The sequence below is a fragment of the Carcharodon carcharias genome, chromosome 12 (assembly GCF_017639515.1).
Source record: "Carcharodon carcharias isolate sCarCar2 chromosome 12, sCarCar2.pri, whole genome shotgun sequence".
In the NCBI taxonomy this organism is placed as follows: Eukaryota; Metazoa; Chordata; class Chondrichthyes; order Lamniformes; family Lamnidae; genus Carcharodon; species Carcharodon carcharias.
This window is the reverse complement of record NC_054478.1, coordinates 87,576,417-87,597,448: the sequence shown is the minus strand read 5'-3', so window position 1 is coordinate 87,597,448 and position 21,032 is coordinate 87,576,417. Positions and strand designations below refer to the sequence as shown.

General features: G+C 42.2%; 1 protein-coding gene and 1 long non-coding RNA gene across 4 annotated transcripts in view; one reads left to right on the top strand and one right to left on the bottom strand.

Moving 5' to 3' along the window:
* Nucleotides 1-21,032, top strand: part of znf385b (zinc finger protein 385B) — a 297,152-nt gene that overhangs the window by 54,046 nt on the left and 222,074 nt on the right. The window lies entirely within an intron of this gene.
* LOC121285204 lies at nt 494-20,805 on the bottom strand. Its single transcript, XR_005944612.1, has 2 exons — nt 20,706-20,805; nt 494-2,337 (listed from the first exon to the last, which is right to left on the bottom strand). It is a non-coding gene; the product is annotated as an uncharacterized LOC121285204 (long non-coding RNA).

Below are 21,032 nucleotides of genomic sequence, written 5' to 3'. Positions count from 1 at the left end.
TGCCCATGTCTGACCTGATGCCATGAGACTTCATGGGGTCTGGAGATGATGTTGAGGACTCCCAGGGCAACTCCCTCCCGACTGTATACCACTGTGCCACCACCTCTGCTGGGTCTGTCCTGCTGGTGGGATGGTGATGCTGGGACATTATCTGTAAGGTATGATTTGGTGAGGATGACTATGTCAGGCTGTTGCTTGACAAGCCTGTGAGACAGCTCTCCCAATTTTGGCACTAGCCACCGGATGTTAATAAGGAGGACTTTGCAGGGTCAACAGGGCTGCGATTGCCATTGTAATTTCCGGTGCCTAGGTCAATGCTGGGTGATCTGTCCGGTTTCATTCCTTTTTTGTGTCTTTGTAGCTGTTTCTTACAACTGAGTGGCTTGCTAGGCCATTTTGGAGGGCATTTAAGAATCAACCACATTGCTGTGGTTCTGGAGTCACATGTAGGCTAGACAAAGTAAAGATGACAGATTTCCTTCTCCAAAGGGAATTAATGAACCAGATGGGTTTTTACAACAATCGACAATGGACAAATCATAGTGGTAATTTCAATATAAAGACTTTCAGTAGCATATTACAGTAATATTACCAGGTTCAGCCAAGTTTACTAAGGAAAAATACATACACACACCACGTCGCATAGGTTTGTATCCATTGACAACAGGATTTTAGATTTTTACTGTAACAAACAAACTAAAATACTAAAATCAACATCGACTAAACACCACTTAGTACTTAAGGAAATAAGAGCAGGAGTAGACCGCATGGCTCATCTTGCCTGCTTCATTGGACTTTTAATTCCAGATTTTTTATTGTATTTAAATTCCACCATGTGCTGTGGCAGGATTTGAACCCCAGTCCCCAGAGCATTACCCTGGGTCTCTGGATTATTGTCCCATGACAATATCACTACGCCATCGCCTCCTCACAATATACCAAAAGGTATATACACCTTGTCTTCTACCAAGGACTGACAGGATCACTATATATTCTGCACAGGAGTAATTACGTTCCCCATATACTGTCCCCATATTAATCACATCTGAGATAATGCAATTCAATATTTGTAATAATACCTCCTGTTTTTAGTTTAAATTTGTTTATGCTCCTTAAAATCCCTTCAATTTGTATTTCAAAATAACCATGTTTTAGAATTCTAACATTAATTTTGAAAATAATTGAGGCGACATTATATTGCATCATATTAGATTGTCTACCTCTTCAGTTATTGGAAGTACTTATAAATGTAATTGCATCTCCCACTGTTAGACAAATCATAGTGGTAATTTCAATATGAAGATTTTCAGAAGCATAGTTCAGTAATACTGCCAGGTTCAGCCAAGTTTACTCAGGAAAAACACACACACACACACACACTAGACAATAGAATTTTAGACTTTCCTGTAGCAAACAAACTAAAATACTAAAATCAACATCAACTAAGCTCTACTTAGTATGTAAGAAAATAGGAAATAGGAGCAGGAGTAGACCACATGGCCCATCTTGCCTGCTTCACCATTTAGTATAATCATGACTGATCTTAGGTTTCATCTCCATTTTCCTGTCAGTTCCCCATATCCCTTAATTCCCTTAGAGACCAAAAATCTGTGTACCGCAGCCTTAATGGAGCATCCACAATCCTTTGGGATAGAGAATTCCAAGGATTCACAACATTTTGAGTGAAGAAAGTTCTCCTCATCTCAGTTTTAAATGATCAGCCCCTTATATGCCAAACTCTAGAAAAGGTACTCCCCATTGACTTCTTAACATAATTGAAAACTTCACACCACATTTATGCATTACACCACACTTTCAGCAGAGATGTGACCTTGTATTTAAAGTCCCAAGGTCTACCCAGATTCAACGGGATCTCTTTTCCTTGCCCCACCGAGGTTAATCTTCAGTGTCCTTTTAAAAGAAAGTCTCTTCACTCAATCTTCTGTTAATCAACTGGGTCTTCTGTAGAAAGGCACCTCTGGGGACTCCTTAGTCTTTAACACTCCATAAGCCTCGCCTCTTTGAACAAGGAATCTGTCCTCATCAACATACTGCTTGGTCGTTAATTCAAAAACAGTCCTTTTCATCTGTTTAGTATAGCAGCAGCTTTTTTTTGGTCATCTTTCCCAAGTCTCTGTGTTTGACTAAGCCTGAGAGTTCGGGCACAGCAAGACCAGCTGCCGCCTCCTTTGTGTCCAGGTGTTAAAATGTGTACCTTATCTTCAATAAGCTTTGACCTGGGCCTCTGCCCCCATAAAAACCACGTCGCATGGGTTTGTATCCAAGCAGATTTCATATGGGGTCACATCTCTCTTTCTCTAATCAACTCCATTTTACCTTGAAATAAAGGAGACAAGTTAAAACATAATCATGTTTTTAAGTTGCACGTTTGTAACACAATTGTACAATTTATTTCCTTTTTTCCTGTTTGGAACTAGTGGTGGATTAGTTACCCCTCCTGTGTTAACTTCTTTCCTATCATGTCTGGCACACTGGAACAGTGGTTTGGTCAAAGCAACAGATGGAATGCTTAGCCTGTCAAGGTTAACATCAAGCCACGCCTTAGTTTCACTCCCATTCTTCTGCCACCATAACCACCTTTGAGTAACTTAACTCTCCCATCCTTGAAACCATACATTTCTTGTTGTGTATTGCCATCCCAAGCCCTGTGCCAGCTTCTTCATTGAAATCATCCCCCTTTTCTCATTCTTTAGATAGGTCACTGAATAGGTGTTATGTACAGGGGTGATTAGTTCAAACAGCACTATTTTCCTCTTACCACCTGTCTGTGAATAGAAAGCGTTTTGAATTTGTTTTTTTTTTTAAGAATAAGTGGTGGCATATTTTCCCAACTCCTCGGTTTTTGTGTGATCCAATTTTACTAATAACCCACAGCAGCCTTGAGTTAAGAGTAACTCAGAATGTTAATTTATTTTTACGCATTCAAAACCCACAAAAAGGAGTGTTCACGACTTCCCACTCCACTTTCACACAATAAAGGGAGGGACAGAAGAAAAGTGGTTTACAGTACAAGGACCACAGAAAAACTGAATGTTGGTTCACGTGAATTCTAGAGTCCCAACGTCAAAGTCCAGTGAGGAAGTCTTTCACATAGGCATTCAGTTATCATCTGGCTGGAGACTGGTGTTGTAAGATTCACGTTTCCAGGTGGCTTTGATGTCACAAGATGAAGTAGACATGCAGAAATGGCATCAGTTCTGTAGGCGAGGGTGCAGAATCTTCCAGTAGAGTCAAATTAGATGGGCTGGTGGTCCAACCTAGACAGAGCTTGCTTCTGTGTTGCCTACCAGTAGGATGTTAAACAGCAGGCTGGCTGCACAGCTCAGAAACATAATAACACAGAAAATAGGAGCAGGAGTAGGTCATTCAACCCTTCAAGCTTGCTCTGCTATTCAGTATGATCATGACTGACCCTCTATCTCAATGCCATATTCCCGCTCTCCCCCCATACTCCTTTACACTTTTAGAGTCCAGAAATCTATCTAACCCCTTCTTAAATATATCCAGTGACTTGGCCTCCACAGCCTTCTGTGGTAGAGAACTCCACAGGTTCACCATCCTCTGAGTGACTAAGTTTCTCCTCATCTCAGTCCTAAATGGCCTGTCCTGTATCTTGAGACTGTGACCCCTTGTTTTACACCCCCCCCCAGCCAGAGGAAACATCATCCCCGCATCCAGTCTGAAGGTAATATTAAACTGCTCAAAAGGCCAGTCTTTGTTCACGTGACATTCTCCATAGTGACTTCAACAAAGGATTTTTATTCAGTGTCTGTAATTTGGTTTTGTTTTCAGGGCTGATAATGTCTCAGCCATTATAGGTTGAAGGGGGTGCCATTTGTGTTGAGGGTCTGGTGTTTGGGAAGCCATTGTCTCAGCAGACTCACGGACACCATTAGCAAGGTTGGTTTATCAAAAGCAAATGAAATTCCTATAGTTCCTTTTGAGATTGATCTGTACAATCCTAGGTGGTCTGTTAGAAGCTCCTTATGCATAATGAGGTGTGACATTCCTGAAACGGAGAAGAGAATTCTTTTGCTCTGGCGACTGCTGGAGGGTAATTTCCAGACAGAGGGTCAACCATCTTAATTGTCTTTGTTCAGCAGAAAAGTCATGTTTAGAAATAAGAAATAGTAATAAGGATAAAGTTTTTAAATATATAGTGTCGAGTTTTTGTTCCGTGTCAGAGGGACCCAACAATAATAGCACCTAAACAAATAACAGTTGGGTGATGCAAGATGTGACTGCATTGTTTACTTCAGGAACCAGATTTAAATTAATCAACAGGCATGTTTCTGCAGTGTGACAACTGTTGAGGCCTGAAAATTGCATGACTTGGTGTAGTCTCCATCTAAATTAATGTCATATGTGTATCCATAATTTCAAAATTGCCCTCTTTTTAAAGGTTTTATGAATCATAATTTCAAAAAGAATAAACAATTAACATTTCAAAGACTGAAGAATGATGTCTGGAAGCAGACAATGAAAACAATGTTCCAGCACTTGGAAGTTAAACAATGCACAATACAACTATAGCTAGCACAGTGGATCATTTAAGCAAATCATAAACTTATACATATTTATAGGGGCAGAATCTAATTTGTCAGTAAATTGGTTAATTATGGTTTATGAATTTGTGTCAATGAGTAAAAGTGTAAAATCTTTCTCTGGTATATGAGGAACAAAAGCCAAGTTCTGTAATTTGCTTGGTGGGAGATGGGGAGGAGCAAGCAGTCTTAGAGGATCCAAACAAATTGCTTCCAGAAGAGAATGGCCAAAACCCTTAGCCTCTAAAGATTACGGACTTGTGTTTCCTGATTATGTTACTTTCAAATAGTTAATATAATTAATCCCCATTTATACACTTCAATTTGGATTTGAGTTGGATTAAATGTAGACATAGCCTGAAACACACCATTAATTTCATGTAAAATGATTTGGATCTGAAACAAAATAAGTGTTAGAAGATAGAAGAGAGAGAGGCGACTTGATTGAAACATATAACTTCTTGAGGGGCCTTGTCAGGTTGGATGTGGAGAGGATGTTTCCTCTTGTGGGAGAATCTAGAACTGGGGGTCACTGTTTGAAAATAAGGGGTCACCCATTTAAGACAGAGATGAGGAAATTTTTTTCTCTTGAGCGTTGTGAGCTTTTGGAACTCTCTTCCTCAAAAGACGGTGAAAGCAGAGTCTTTGAATATTTTTTAAGGCAGAGCCAGATTCTTGATACGCAAAGGGGTGAAAGATTATCAGAGATAAGTGGGCATGTGGTTTTGAGGTTATAGCCATATCAACCACGATCTTATTGAATAGTGGAGCAGGCTCAAGGGGCAGAGTGGCCTACTCCTGCTCCTAATTCATATGTCCGAATATTGCATTAATTAATCATTTTGTGCATAACAACTGGATAAATGTTATGCTGTTTTATCACATCTGGCACTCCTGGATTTAGTTCCCCCCAAATGAAGGGATAAAACAGCCTTCTTATATCAACCTGAAAGTGCAGGCAAGACTCATTAAATAACAATGGCTGTAGCTATGCTGACAGCCCACAGTTGGGTGCTTTGAAGCACAGAAGACTATCACATTTGGACAGACAAGTATGCACTGCAAAGAATGTGCAGTATAAGCTTTGAACTTATGAAGCAACAAGTGTATGCAGCCTGATACTATGTTACACAATGGAGATTGCCCCAATTGTTGTCATAACTTCTAAAGATCTATGGAAATTCATTCACTTTATACCTACCTGCACATTGCTTGCCAATTGGAGGGTACCTATATTGATCATGACATTATGTTGTGCATTATTATCAAACATTGTGACTTCCACAGCTGTTAGCTTGGTAGTAATATGATAATATACAAATAAATTCTTCCTGGAGCTTAGAGTTGGCTTAGTACAAGCCATGTTTGCTTTGGTAGCTGTTTGCTGGTCTTTTATGCTGCACTACTACAAATGTAAATGTATTTGAATAAAGATGAAAGTCTCCTCTGTCTTTTTGACATGAGCAATCTCAACTCAACTCATGAAAGGCTTGAGACCACAGTACAAGACTATTGATAAATTGTTACTGTTATGATGTGGCACATGATGTGTGCCAGGCAGACCAAATCCATGAGGGATACTGGTTGCGCTATCACAACTGTTTTACAATTTGTATTTATTACAAGAAGATGTGTGCACTAAATTCAGAAGTAATGAGTCCACCAAGACCTTTAGAGATTTAAAAAATTAAGTTAAAATATTTATTAACGAAAGAAAAGATTTCAAGCCCATGCATAAGACTACAATTACTTAATACTGTAACAATTCCTAAAATTTCTAATTAACCTGACTCCCAGTTAAACACCCCTTTTAAGGCAACAATCCAAAATAGATTTTAAATTTAAAACAAAACCAGCAAGTTAACATAATACCCACTTGACAGTGGAATTCCAAATGGCTTTCCCCAACTTCAGTTACTTTACATAACAGACTTATGCACAAACAGCTGGAGGCTGCTTGAAGGCTGTTTCACACACTCCTGTTAGATCTTACATGGCCTTTCATTCTCCTTTATATATGCTTCTCTCTCTTTCATATGTAAATTCTATTGTTCCATATGTCTTTGACTCGTATCTTTCTCATAATATAAAACTTTCATGTTGCCAATATTGTCAGTAACCTTTGGGAAAAACGAACATACTCCTTAGCTTTGCTTATTTGACTAATTGTAAACAGACTACTGTCCCTTTGAAATCCAAACAATCCCTTCATTTACCTAAAAATGCAAATTCCCTTCACACCTTACATGCTAAACCAGCATCCATGTTTACTCATTAGCATTTCAAGCATATTTCCACTCCTAGCTTCCTCTGATAATACCAAACATACAGTCTACCTGCTCCAAATGTAATTAAATCACATACAGACCCAACTATACTCACACCTGTAAACCTACTTTACAATAAACCAGAAAAATATTATGAAAATTTTTACATTTTTGTCACACTACTAAGTTAGCAACTTCATTTTTAAAAAATTGGTTCAGCAAACCCTCATTGTACCTTATTTAGGAATGGTTAAAGCTGACACTATCTATGGAGAAAAACAATTCAATCTGATCCACTGATTTTTTTTCAATTTAGTCAAAAATTGCTTCAAAATTAGAATTGTGTATACTAATTATTTACAATTAATAATTATAGTTTATTACCACTGTAAGAAAATGATGAAAGATTTTTGCCTGTCAGATTATTTTATTAAACTCTGGGAAATTCCCATCTGATTTTCTGGTGGCTTTAACTTTCTGTGCAATGTAAAGATGCCACTTGTGAGAGTTTCACTTGCATTAGTGGGAGTAAATTTCAGCTGTGCAAGTTTAAAGTTTTAAAGTTAGGAAATTGTTGAGTCTTTTTCTATTGCTATATATGCCTCCTATAAAGTGCTCCTAAAATACACCTCTTTGACCAAGCTTTTGGCCATATGCTCTGACATCACCTTACGTGTCCCAGTGTGAATTTTTGCTTTATAATACTCCTGTGAAGTGCCTTGGGATGCTTTATATGTTAAAGGCGCTATATAAATACACGTTCATGTTGGATGTTATCAATGGGTTCAATAAAGTCATGAAAATTACATGCATTTGAGAAAAATTATAAAAATATGATAAATCTGATGTATTGTCAGCCCATAAAACTGAGTTGTGTTAAAGTGAATTAGTATTATTTGCAAAGTTCATAGAATAGCGCAGCACAGAGGAATTGGCCTATTGAGCCTGTACCAGCTCTTTTGAAGAGCAATCCAGCTAATCCCCCAGTTCGTTCCTCATAGCCTTGCAATTTTTTCTTCAAATATTTATCTAATTCCAGTCTCAAGGCTACAATTGAATCAATATCCACCAGCCTACCAGGTAGTTCATTCAAAGTTCTAACCACTCCTTGGGGTGAAAGGGCTTTTCCTCATTCACTTCTGGTTCTTCTGCCAGTCATTTTAAATCTGTGCCCTCTGATTGTTAACCATTCAGTTTCTCTTTACTTACTCTATCTAAACCCTTCATGATTTTAAACGCTGCTACCGAAGCTCTTCCCCACCTTTCTACTACGTGGAGAACAACCTGAGCTTCTGCAGTTTATTCAACAAGGGTATAACCATCATCCCTGGAACTATTCTAGTAAATTTTATACCCTCTCCAAAGCCCCATTTCCTAAAATGCAGTGTCCAGAATTGGACACAGTGCTGCAGCTGAGACCGAGATACTGTTTTATATAGGTTTAGCAAAACCTCCTAACTTTTTTACTCCATGGGCAGGATTTTCAGGTTGTTGGGCAGGCGGGCCCGGGAGCAGCTGGGAAACAGTCCACCGCCTGCGACTAGCCCCCAACCGCAATTTCACACTGGCTGGCCGGTTGATGACCAGCCAGTGTGAAAGGTGTGCTGAGAAGCTCAGCGCTGCCATGGTGGGGGTGGGGGGAATGTGAGTGCATAGGTCTGTGCATGTGCAGGGGAGCGTGGATTGAAAGCTCCCTGAAGGCTGCCTCAAGGAGCTGAAGAATATTAAAATCAAAAATAAAGATTCTGAAAATGTGCAAAACATGTCCCCACATAGGACTCACTGACATGAACATAAACGTTGTAAAAATTGTGTCAAAAATTCTTTATTTTTAAAAATTAATGCTGGAAGCCTCATCCCACCCGTGGACGAGGTTTCCTAAAAAATCCAAAGGCCGTTTGGGCAATTCGCCTACCCATCAACTGTAAGGTTCGAAGGGCAGCGAAAAATATGTTTAAATTAATTATTTAATGGTCTTAATAGGCCTCTTAATTGTCGGCGGGCACACTGCTGACTCTTGCGCATACCCACCGACCGAAATATCGTGCGATGACATCGGGACACTCGCCTGACATCATCACGTTATTTTACACCCGATCTGGTTAGGTGCATACCTGCCCACTGGACATAAAATTCTGCCCTATGCCTTTAGTTATAAAGCCATGGTTCTCATATGCTTCATTAAATGCTTTGTTAACCTGTCCTACTATCATCAAAGATTTGTGCACAAGCTCCCCTAAGCTTCACTCTTCTTGCATGCCTTTTAAAATAGTACCATTTAGCTTTTATTGCTTCTCATTCTCCCCACCAAATGTATTACCTCATACTTTCTTTTCCTGTGTTGAATTTCATTTGCAATGTGTCCAACCAATTTACTAGCTAGCCTATGTCCTTGGTTTCTTCCTCACAGTTGACTACACTTAGGAGTTTTGTGTCATCTGCAAATTTTGAAATTGTGCCCTGCACCCTTATCAAAAATAGCTGCAGTCCATGTACTGAACCTTGGGGATTGCATTGCATACCTCCCACCAGTCTGAAAAACAATCATTCACCATAACTCTGTTTTCTATCCTTGAATCAATTTTGAACCCATTCAAATAAATCCTCTTTTATCCCATGGCTATAATTTTGCTAACAAGTCTATTCTGTGATATTTTATCAAATGCCCAATAAATATCCTTATAACAACATCAGATGCAGTGCTCACACCCACCTCTGCTACCTCATCAAAAAATTAGATCAAGTTAGCCAAACACAATTTTTCTTTAACAAATGCATGCTAACTCTCCTTTATTTTTCCGTGCTTGTCCAAGTGGCTGTTAATTTTATCCCTGACTATTGTTCCTAAAAGCTTCCCTACCACCAGCGTGAAACTGACTGGCCTGCAAATGCTGGATTTATCCTTCCTTTTTTTGAATAAGGGCATAACATTTACAATCCTCTAGTCCTTTGGCACCACACCTGTTTCTAAGGAGGATTGGAAGATTGTGGCCAGGACCTCTGCAATTTCTACCCTAACTTCACTCAGCAACCTAAGATGGACCCCATCAGGACTGGATGACTTAGCCACTTAAAGTACTGCTAGCTTTTCTTGTACCTCCTCTTTATCAACTTTTATCTAATGCAGCATCACAGCAACACCAAGGAAAGATATATTTATTTATTTATTCATGGGATGTGGGGTTCACTGGCAAGGCTAGCATTTATTGTCCATTCCTAACTTGCCTTGAGAAGGTAGTGATGAGCCGCCTTCTTGAACTGCTGCAGTCCGTATGTTGAAGCTACCTCCACAACACTGTTAATTAGAGAATTCCATGGTTTTGACCCAGTAATGATTAAGGAGTGGTGATATATTTCCAAGCCATTACAATGTGTCACTTGGAGGTGGTGTGTTTCCAAATGCCTGCTTCCCTTGTTCTAGGTGGCAGAGGTCATGATTTGGATGGTGCTGTTGGAGAAACCTTAGCAAGTTCTGCAATACATCTTGCAGATAGTATGTTTTGTAGCTGTGGTGGAAGGCAATAATGTTTAAGGTGTTGCATGGAGTGCCAATCAAGTTGCCTGCTTTGTCCTGGACTACTTCAATATTGTTGGAACTGCACTCATCTGGGCAAGTGCAGTGTACTCCATCACACTACTGACTTTTGCCTGGGGGTGATGGAAAGTTAGGAAGTAAATCTTTTGCCACAGAATTCCCAGGCTCTGAACTGTTCTTGTAGTGACTATATCTATGTGGCTGACCCAGTTAAGATACTGCTCAATGGTGACCCCAGGGTGTTGAGTGAAAGTCAGTGGGACATGGTTAAATTTTTTTCCTTTCAAAGATGGACATTGGCTGGCACTTGTGCAGCATTATTTTTCCATGCCATTTATTAGTCCAACCTGGAAGTCATCCAGATCTTGTTGGATGTGGGTACAGACTGCTTCGTTATCTGAGGAATTGAGAATGGCACTGAACATTGGGTAGTCAACGTGGAACATGCCCATTTCTGAGCTGAGGATGGACTGAAGATCATTGATGAAGTGGCTGAAGATGGTTATGTCTACATGGCCACTCTAAGGAACTCTTGCAACTATTGTCCTGGGGCTCAGATAATTGGCCTTCAACAATCACAGCCATTTGTGGTACTTGTGATTCTGGCCAGTGGGGAGTTAATTGACTTCAATTTTACTAATTTCCTTGATGCCACACTCAGTCAAATGTTGCCTTGATTTCAAGTGCAGGCACCCTTATCTCACTTCTGGAACTCAGCTCTTTTGTCTATGTTTGGACCAAGGCTGCAATGATATCTGGTGCCTAGTGATCCTGGCTGAACCCAAGCTGAGCATCAGTGAATGGTTATTGCTAACAAATGCCACTTGATAGCATTGTCAAGAACACCTTCCATCATTTAGACACAGAGTAAGTTGATGGGGTGATAATTGACTGGATTGGGTTTGTCCTTCCTTTCCTGAACAGGGCATACATCAAAAGTTTTCCACCTTGTTGGGTTGATGTCGGCATTGTAGCTGGAATGGAACAACTTGGCTTAGGGCGCAACTAGTTCTCAAGCACAAGTCTTCATTACTGCAGCCAGGATGATGTCGGAGCCCATGGCCTTTGCTGTATCCAGTGCATGCAGCCATTTCTTGATACTGCATGGAGTGAATTGAATTGGTTGAAAGCTGACATCTGTGATGACAGAGGCCACAGGAGGAGGATGAGGAGTACCATTTGCTTGCTCACACTTCTAGCTGAAAATGTTTACAAACCTCTGCCTTGCTTTTTGCACTCGTGGGGAGGGATAACAGTTGAGGGTGTGCATAAAATTGGGCATTGTGCCAGCAGCACTGTGCTTGTTACCTGCACGTCCCCCATAGGTATTTTACCTGTGGTGGGGAGGCACAGGCAACCCATTCATGCTATGGGCTAATTGAGGCCTTCAAGTAGCCAGTTAATGACTACTTCAGGGCCTCCTCCCTCTGCCACTAGGATTTTACCCGTGGAGGGGGAGGCCCATGCCAGGTCTCCGGACCGACCATAAAGAGCACCCCTATGCCCCATTGGAAGCCTGCACCCCTTCCCAAGTGTGAACCACCCCCTCACATTCCCCCTTGACCTTTCACCCCTGCACCCATCGTACATGATAACCCTTGCCAGGGCATGCCAGCCTTGGCCCATCGAGACACTGCACTCACTTTACAATCCAGGCTCCATCGCTGAACGTCTTCCTTGGGGATTGTTGCAGTGGCAGTGGCAACAATGACACAGCAGGGCAGCTCAGTGGAGTGCGTGCTCTGTAGTATGTGGGAAATCATGGATGTTACCAGTGACCCAGACGACTACATGTGCAGGAAGTGTCAACAATTGCAGAAACTCCACCTCCGGGTTTCGGAGCTCGAGCGGTGGCTAGAGTTACTTTGGCACATCCGCTACATGGATAGCATGTTTAGAGGTGGTCACACCACAGGCCAGGAGCATGGAGGCAGGAAGGGAATGGGTGACCGCCAGGTAGTCCAAGAGAACCAGGCAGGTAGTGCAGGAGTCCCCTGAGGCCCTGCTCGCTAATCAGCTTTTCATTTTGGATACTGGTGAGAGCTTTCGTTCCTCGGGGGAGTGCAGTCAGAGTCAAGTTTATGGCACCACAGGCAGCTCTGCTGTACAGTAGGGGAGAAAGAAAAGGCAAAGAGCAGTATTATAGGGGATTCATTAGTTAGAGGAACAGACAGGCGTTCCTATGGCTGTAGGCGTGACTCCAGGATGGTATGCTGCCTCCTTGGTGCCAGGGTCAAGGATTTCATAAAGCGGCAGCAGGACATTCTTCTGGGGGAGGGTGAACAACCAAAGGTCATGGTCCGTATTGGTATAAATGATTTAGGTAGGAAGGTGGACGAGATCCTGAAAGCAGGTTTCGAGGAGCTAGGAAGGAAATTGAAAAGCAGGACTTCTAAAGTAGTAATCTCAGGATTACTTCCAGTTCCACATGCTAGTGAGCATAGAAATAGGAGATTTGAGCGATTGAACACGTGGCTGAAGAACTGGTGTAGAAGGGAGGGCATCAGATTTCTGAAGCATTGGGACCTGTTCTGTAGTAGGTGGGACCTGTACAAGATGGGTGGGCTGCATCTTAGCAGGACCAGAACTAACATCCTCTCAGAGAGATTCGCTAGTGCTCTTGGGGAGGATTTAAACTAGATTGGCAGGGGATGGGAACCTGAGAGGGAGCTCAGATTTGAGGGAAGCAAAACTGGCAAAAGAAAATAGAAAAGCAGAAGGCAAAAATAGAAGACAGACGAAGTATAGGCAAGCATCAGATAGGATCAGAATAGAGAATAATATTAAAAAAGCAGAATTAAAGGCACTCTATCTGAATCACAAAAATGTTGATGATTTGAATGCACAAATTGAGGTAAATGTATATGATTTAATTGCCATTACAAGATTGGGAACTTAATATCCAAGGATATTCGGCATTTAGGATGGATAAACAAAAATGAAAAGGTGAAGTAGAACTCTTAATAAGAGACAAGATCAGTACATTGTTAAGAGAGGATCTTAGATTGAAGGATCAAGATGTGTAATCAGTTTGGGTGGAGCTAAGAAACATCAAGGGCAGCAAACATTGGTGAGGGTTGTTTATAGACCACAAACTGTAGAGCTAATGTTTGGCACAGTAAAAGTCAGGAAATTAGAGCGGCACATAATGTGTAATACAGTAATAATGTGCGACTTCAATTAACAGAGACTGGGTTAACCAAATCAGCAATAATGCTCAGGAGGAGCAATTCCTGGAGTGTGTACAAGATGGGTTTCTGGAGTAATACGTTGAGGAGCCAACTTGGGATCGAGTTATTTTGGATTTAGTGTTGTTCAATGAGAAAGGGCTAATTAATACCCTTGCTGTAAAGGAGCCTTTGGGAAATAGTAACCATAATATGAAAGAATTTCACATTAATTTTGAATATGATACAGTTCATTCTGAAACTAAGGTCTTAAATCTTAAAAAAATGAAATTCTGAAGATATGAGGTGCAAGTTAGCTATGGTGGATTGGGAATATACACTAAAAGATTTGAAAGTAGACAAGCAATAGCAAGTATTTAAAGAAATACTACATGGTCTACAACAGGTATACATCCTCTAAGGCACAAACACCCAAAGGGTTCAGTAAATCAAACATGGTTATTGAAAGAAGTTAAAGATTTCATGAGATCAAAGGAAATGGTTTATAAGGATGCCAGAAAAAGTGATAAGCAATTTAGATAAGCAATTTAGAACCCAGCAAAGGAAGACCAAGAAACTGAAAAAAAGAAAGCAAGAAAGGGAAAAGAGAATGTGAATGCAAACTTATGAGGAACATAAAGGTGGACTGTGAAAGCTGCTTTAGGTATATGAAAAGGGAGAGATTAGCTAGGACAAATGTGGGCTCTTTGCAGGGTGGAAGGGGGTAGGGGGTGGTGGAGGGGGGTGGGGTACAGGAGAATTTATAGTGGAGATTAGGGAAATAGTGGAGAAACGAAACAGGTAATTTGCATCTGTCTTCACGGAAAAAGATACAGAAAATCTCCCAGAAATACAAGGCAACCAAGGGACTTGTGAAACTGAGGAACTGAAACAAATTAGTATTATTAAAGAGGTAGTACTTGAAAAGTTAATTGGATTGAAGATTGATTAATCCCCTGGACCGGATGAACTTCACTCCAGAGTGTTGAAGGAAATGGCTAGAGAGACAATAGATGCATTGGTGGTTATCATTCAAAATTGTATAGTTTCTGGAATGGTTCCTGCAGACTGGAACATAACAAATGTAACCCCACTGTTTAAGAAGGGAGGAAGAGGGAGAATGGAGAATTACAGACCTGTTATTTTCCCTACTACTGACATCAAACTGTTAGAAGCTATTAAAAAGGATGTGATAACTGGATGTTTAGAAAAGAATTGCAAAATTGGGCAGAGTCAGCATGGATTTATGAAAGGAAAATCATGTTTGACAAACCAGTTGGAGTTTTTTGAGGATATTACTTATAGCATAGTTAAAGGAGAACCAGTGAACTTGGATTTTCAAAGGCTTTTGATAAGGTCCCACACAGAAGGTTAATAAATAAAATTAGAGCACATAAGATTAGGGGAAATATACTAGAATGTAGTGAGAATTAGCTAACAGACAGAAAGCAGAGAGTAAGAATAAATGGATCATTCTCAGGGTGGCAGGCTGTTACTATTGGGGCACCACAAGCATCAGTGCTAGGTCCACAGCTGTTCACAACCTATACAAATGATTTGAATGTGGGGACCAATAGTAATATTTCCAAATTTGCTGATGACATCAAACTGGGTGGGAACTTAAGTTGTAAGGGGGATGCAAGTGTAAGATTCCAGAGTTTGGGGCCACGGGTACCTAAATAGGCAGAAGACTAGTCGTAATTAATTTTAAGATGGCTTATTAAGAAACAACATTTTAGATATGATACATTAACTAATTAGACAGAAAAAAGCAGTTTACTGATCCCAGAGGGCAGACACACAGTTGGCACGTAGTGTGTTGATCTCATCTTCCTCCTCCTCCTCATCCATTCTGAAGAAGGCAGCTACCAATGAGTACTACGACCTCACAATGACTTCACCAGCACCTCAGCTCCCTACCACCAGTATGACACCAACCTATATATCCTTTCTGGGGGGCTGGTAGCTTACCCAGTGTCAATCATCTATCTAACTATTCTGACCAATGGACACAGGACAGGTACTCAAAATATCATAGTAGTTACCACCCACCTTGTGCATTACCCTGCTCAAGGTCAGCTTTTTAGTTTACATCTTCCTGAGGGTCATATCCTGGCCCTTTCTAAACACTTACATAGATAAGGGGGTTCAGAAGACACCATCATACCAGCTTAGGAATGTCAACATGGCAGCTTGAACTAAGACTGTTTAGGGGTCAAAGTGTTTAGAAATCCTTTTTCCAGAGACAGAATCAAAGCTGTTTAGAAAATCCTAAAAATGTTCCAAAGAATGCAGAAAATACCTGTTTTTTTAAGACCCTAATTTCTTAACAAGGAGGTTTCAAGAGGACTTGGACAGGCTAAGTGAATGGGCTAGAACATGGCACATGGAATATAATGTGAATAAGTCTGAAGTTATTCACTTCGGTAGAAAACAGAGAGGCAGAATATTTCTTAAATGGTGAGAGGTTGGGACGTGCGGGTGTCCATAGGGACCTTGGAATCCTTGTTCTTGAGTCACTACAAGTTGAAGGTGCAGCAAGCAATGAGGAAGGCAAATGCTATGTTTACCTTCATTACAAGGGGTTTGAAATACAGGAGTAAAGATGTCTTGTTGCAGTTGTATAGAGCCTTGATGAGACCTCACCTGGAGTATTTTGTACAATTTTTGTTCCCTTATCTAGGGAGGGATATGCTTGCCATGGAGGGAGTGCAATGGAGGTTCAGCGGATTAATCCCTGGGATGGCAGGATTGTCTTAAGAGGAGAGATTAAGGAGACTGGGTCTGTATTCTCTAGAGTTTTGAAGAATGAGGGGTGACCTCATTAAAACTTACAAAGTTCTTACAGTTTGTGACAGTGTGGGTGTAGATGAGATGATTCTCCTAGCTGGTGACTCTAAAACCAGGGGTCATAATCTCAGGATAAGGGGCAAGCCATTTAAGACTGAAGTGAGGAGGAATTTCTTCAGTCAGAGGATGGTGAATCTTTGGAATTCTGTAGCCCAGGGTACTGTGGAAGCTCGATCATTGATCATGTTCAAGAGAGAAAATGAAAGATTTTTGGAGACTAATGGCAACATGGGATATGGAGACAACGTGGGAAAGTGGTGTTGAGATGGATGAATAAGCATGATCTAATTGGATGGTGGAGTAGGCTTGACGAGCTGAATGTCCTATCCTGTTCCTATGTTCCTAACTGCTCCCAGTGGTGCTGGTGGGGAAAATTAGCTGCTGGCCATTCGATTGGTTTTCAGCTCTCTAAGGCAGGACTTCCTCTTGGAAGGGGGTGGAAGACCCACCATAACCAATTAAAGGCCCGATGGCTGTCAAATGGCTGCAGGCTGAGCCAGCCAGGGACAGGGGGGCTAGTCCCTGCTCTGGTGTAAAATTCAGCCCATGTGCTGGGCTCCATCATCATTCAGAATGGAGAGGTTCATGGAGCCTTCTCCATGAATCATCCACCACCATTCATAAGTGGATGAGGCAGGACATTAATCTGATCCATTAGTTGTGGAATAGTGTGGCCCTCCCTATAGCATGCTGCTTCGCTGTTTGGTATAGTCCTGCATTGTAGCTTCACCAGGTTGGCATCTTACTTTCAGGCACACCTGTTGCTGCTCCTGGCATTCTCTCTTACACTGCTGATTGGACAGGGTGGTCACCTGGTTTGATGGTAATAATAGAGTGGGGAGTGTGCCAGGCTTTGAGGATACTGTTCGTGGCAGAGTTTACTTCTGCTACTGGTGATGGTTCAGAATGCCTCATGAATGCCGAGTTTTGAGCTGCCAGACCTGTTCTGAATCTATCCTATTTAGCACGCTGGTAATGCTACACAACACAATAGAGGGTGTCCTCAATGTGACCACGAGACTTTGTATCCAAAAGGACTATGCGGTGGCCACTCCTACCATGAAGAAATGCATTTGCAACAGGTAGATCGGCGAGGGTGAGGTCAAGCATGTTTTTCCTTTATGCTGATCTCTCACCACTTGTTGTAGACCCAGCCTGAGGTATGTCCTTCAGGACTTAGCTAGCTTGGTCAGTAGTGGTGATACTGAGCCTCAATAGTGATAGACATTGAAGATCCTCACCCAAATTATATTCTGTGGCCTTGCTTCTTCCGTGCTTCTTCCAACTGGTGTTCAACATACTTATTACATTTGATCTTCCATCAATGCATCCTGATTCATAAGCTGGGAGAGGATGGTAGGTTGTAATCAACAGGAGGTTTATATGCCCAAGTTTGACTTAATGATATGATACATCATGGAGTCCAGAGTCAATGCTGAGGACTCCCAGGGCCACTCCCTCCTGACTGTGTATCACTGTTCCACTACCTCTGGTGTGTCTGTCCTGCTGGTAGCATAGGTCAAAGCCAGGGATGGTAATGGAGGAACCTGGGACAATGGCTGATCGGTATGATTCTGTGAGTATGACAGTCAGGCTGTTACTGGTCTAATCTGTGAGAGGTCTTTGCCAATTTTGACACAAGTTCCCAGATGTCAGTGAGGGGGACCTTAATGGGCCGAGTGGACCAGGTGTGTTTTTGTGGTGTTCCGACCTGAAGCCTAATATGATCCCGAGTGGTCCATTTGATTTCTTTCTCTTCTGTGACAGATTTATACAACTGAGTGGCTTTCTAGGCTATTGCAGAGGACAGTTAAGAGCCAACCTCATTGCTGTGGGTCTGAAGTCACATGCACATGTAGGTCCTACTGAGTCAGGATGGCAGGTTTACATCCCTAAAGTATATAATGAGTTTTTACAACAATATGATTGTTTCCTGGCCACCATTACTGAGACTAGCTTTTTATTCTATATTTACTTAATTCACTTAATTTAAATTTCACAACTGCCACGGTGGGATTTGAATTCAGTGGGCTGGATTTAATGCTCCCCATGTGGGTCCCACCCACCCACCAGTTGGAGAACTATTGGGAAACCCACATCGCTTCAGTAAGGGAGGCCTGACCATATTAAGTGCCTGTCAGGCACTAACTGGTCAGCATCAGGGTTTCCACAGGGTTTAAGACACTGGCAGGGAAATCCCGCCCCTGAAAGCTGCTTACTCAATCAAAGGCCAGCAGCTCTCTGTTGCTACCAGTGCCACTGGGAGCAGTGGCTGCTGCCAGTCATATGGTGAAACCTTTACCAGAGATCATTGTGGGATCCCTGGAGAAAAGTGAGTGAGGCAGGATGGGGGTCGCTAGCAAGAGCAGGGTCAGAGGGTCGGATGCAAGGGCAGGGGGAGCTCTCAGCAGACACCCCACTTCCCGATGCTGGATCCCTCAATCAGGCACTAAGTGCTTTAGAAAGTGGGACCGTCTGGGGAGGCTGCCGACAAACCTGATAGGGTTTGCTGGGCAGCTTCCAGGAGGCATGGGAAACTCATATGGATTTGGAAGAATCCCTGAACCACCCACCACTAAATCCTGGTAACTCTTTCGAGTTACCAGGATTTAGTGGTAGGTGGTTCAGGGATAATGACCTTTAAGTGGCTCGATGATGAGCCAAATTAGCCAGCTGGTGGGTTCCCTGCATCGGCTGATTCCCACTGATGACTTAATGGATCAGATTTCCCACGAGCCGAAATGGGATGTGCTGCCTCCCCTGTGATGATGCCACCTAGCCTGATCCGCCGGCTGCATTAAATCATGTCCAGTGTCTTTGGCCTATTAGTCCGCTAACAAGATCACTATACTAACATACCCGAATTTACCAAACAAGACATCAGTTGATGGGAACTAATGTTTTCCGTGTTCTGGTGATACCTTTTCTCAGACTATGTTGTTGCAACACAAAGACCTCTTTGGCAAGTAATACTTTATGTTTTTATCTTAATTTGAACTTGATACGTATTGATGGAATATCAAAAGTACTGCAGCAGCCCTGTCAAATATTCACAACCTGATTAATTGTTTTACACTTTACATGTGCTAAAATTTGCTACCTGAATGCAAAATTAGTCCCTTCTCATTGAAAATATACATCAGCCGTGCTGAGGTCCCTGCCTGTGTGTGGGCTTGCAAGTCCGAACGCAACCCCAGAAACCCTTGATTGAGCTGACTGTCCATGAAAGTCACCAATCTTTTGATGGAGGATGCCATGCATTCAGAGCTGAGGGTGGTTACAGTGCTCATGCTGCGCATGGACTCCTCCATTACACGGACCATAGCTTGCAAACCCTCAGGAATCTCTGCCAGATCTCCGTGTACATCTTGCTGGACATCCAGTATTTACTGCCTAATGAACGACTCCAGAGGCTTGTCATCTGCCTGCAACTCAGCACCTTCCTGGCCTCCAACCCTCCTCCGACTGTCAGAGGCCTGGGAACTCTCTGTCCCTGACAGCTCCTCAAGCGAATGTGATGTGACTTCCCCAGTGTGTGTAACCATCTATACCGACGCGCTCAACTCCACCAAGCTGCCAGTGCCTGAGGTGGTGCAAGGTGCAGAACGAGGATGTAATACTACAGCATCTAAGGGTCCTTCCTCCTCTGGGATTAATGGAGGACCATCCGGATCCTCTGCTGGTCTGGAAGATGATCCATCTTTTGGATGAGAAACAGCTGCAAGTATCCATGAGAATTAAAGAGTCAGAGTAGGCAGCCACAATTGCATTCTGCGATGGGACGCAGCATAATTCAAACATTTACTTGCGCAAGAACATAGAGGAACAGTGGATATAACCTTGCAGTCTTTGACCCATTACCCTCCATTTCTGAGCCCCTCCCACAAGTGTGTCCCCTTCATTCTTAGCCTCCTCCAAAACCCCAGCCTCTTCTCGACCAGTGGATCTCACATGTCAACTCTATTATGTCCACCTTTACTGGAGTCAGCACAGCCAGATTCGGGACACCATCACCGGTACGGCTTCATTGCAGCGCATTGTGCTTCCCCTTCTCCTGCGGGGACAAGAGCAGTTTCATGTGTCCTTTTTCGATATGGCAAAAGTTTACATGCTCCTCCCCAGCATCACTGGTCCATGTGCTCGATACATTGTAGGACTTACCCCTTCTATCATGCCTACCATCCTGTCTAGTCCCAGGCAGCCTTGCAGAGTACAGGATAACTTGGCAACTGGAATTGGTGGCTTAATACCTTCCAGCCTCGCCAAATTCAAGCCCACACATATACATTCATTCAAGATGCAAAGGGACTTTCTTACCCACCTTTGCAGAGAGGAGGTCATTCAGCCTCTTCCAACACTGTACCCAGGTCTCTTCAGACAACCCCATGGCTCTTGACTATAGCTGCCACATCTGTCTAGGCTTTGTTGCTGACATTTGAAAGCCTCTTCTTGCCGTCACCCAGTGATCACTTAGTACCTGCAACAATTTATACTACAGGAGAAAAGGGTGCTTTTTGGTTGGGAAATCAATTCCAATTGGCCAAGGCGTTGCCATGAAGAATGCAATGGGGAACTCAATGGGGAACTCTCAGTTCCCCAAGATCCCAGGTAATTAAAAAAAAAACCTTGGCCAATCAGAGTAAACTTG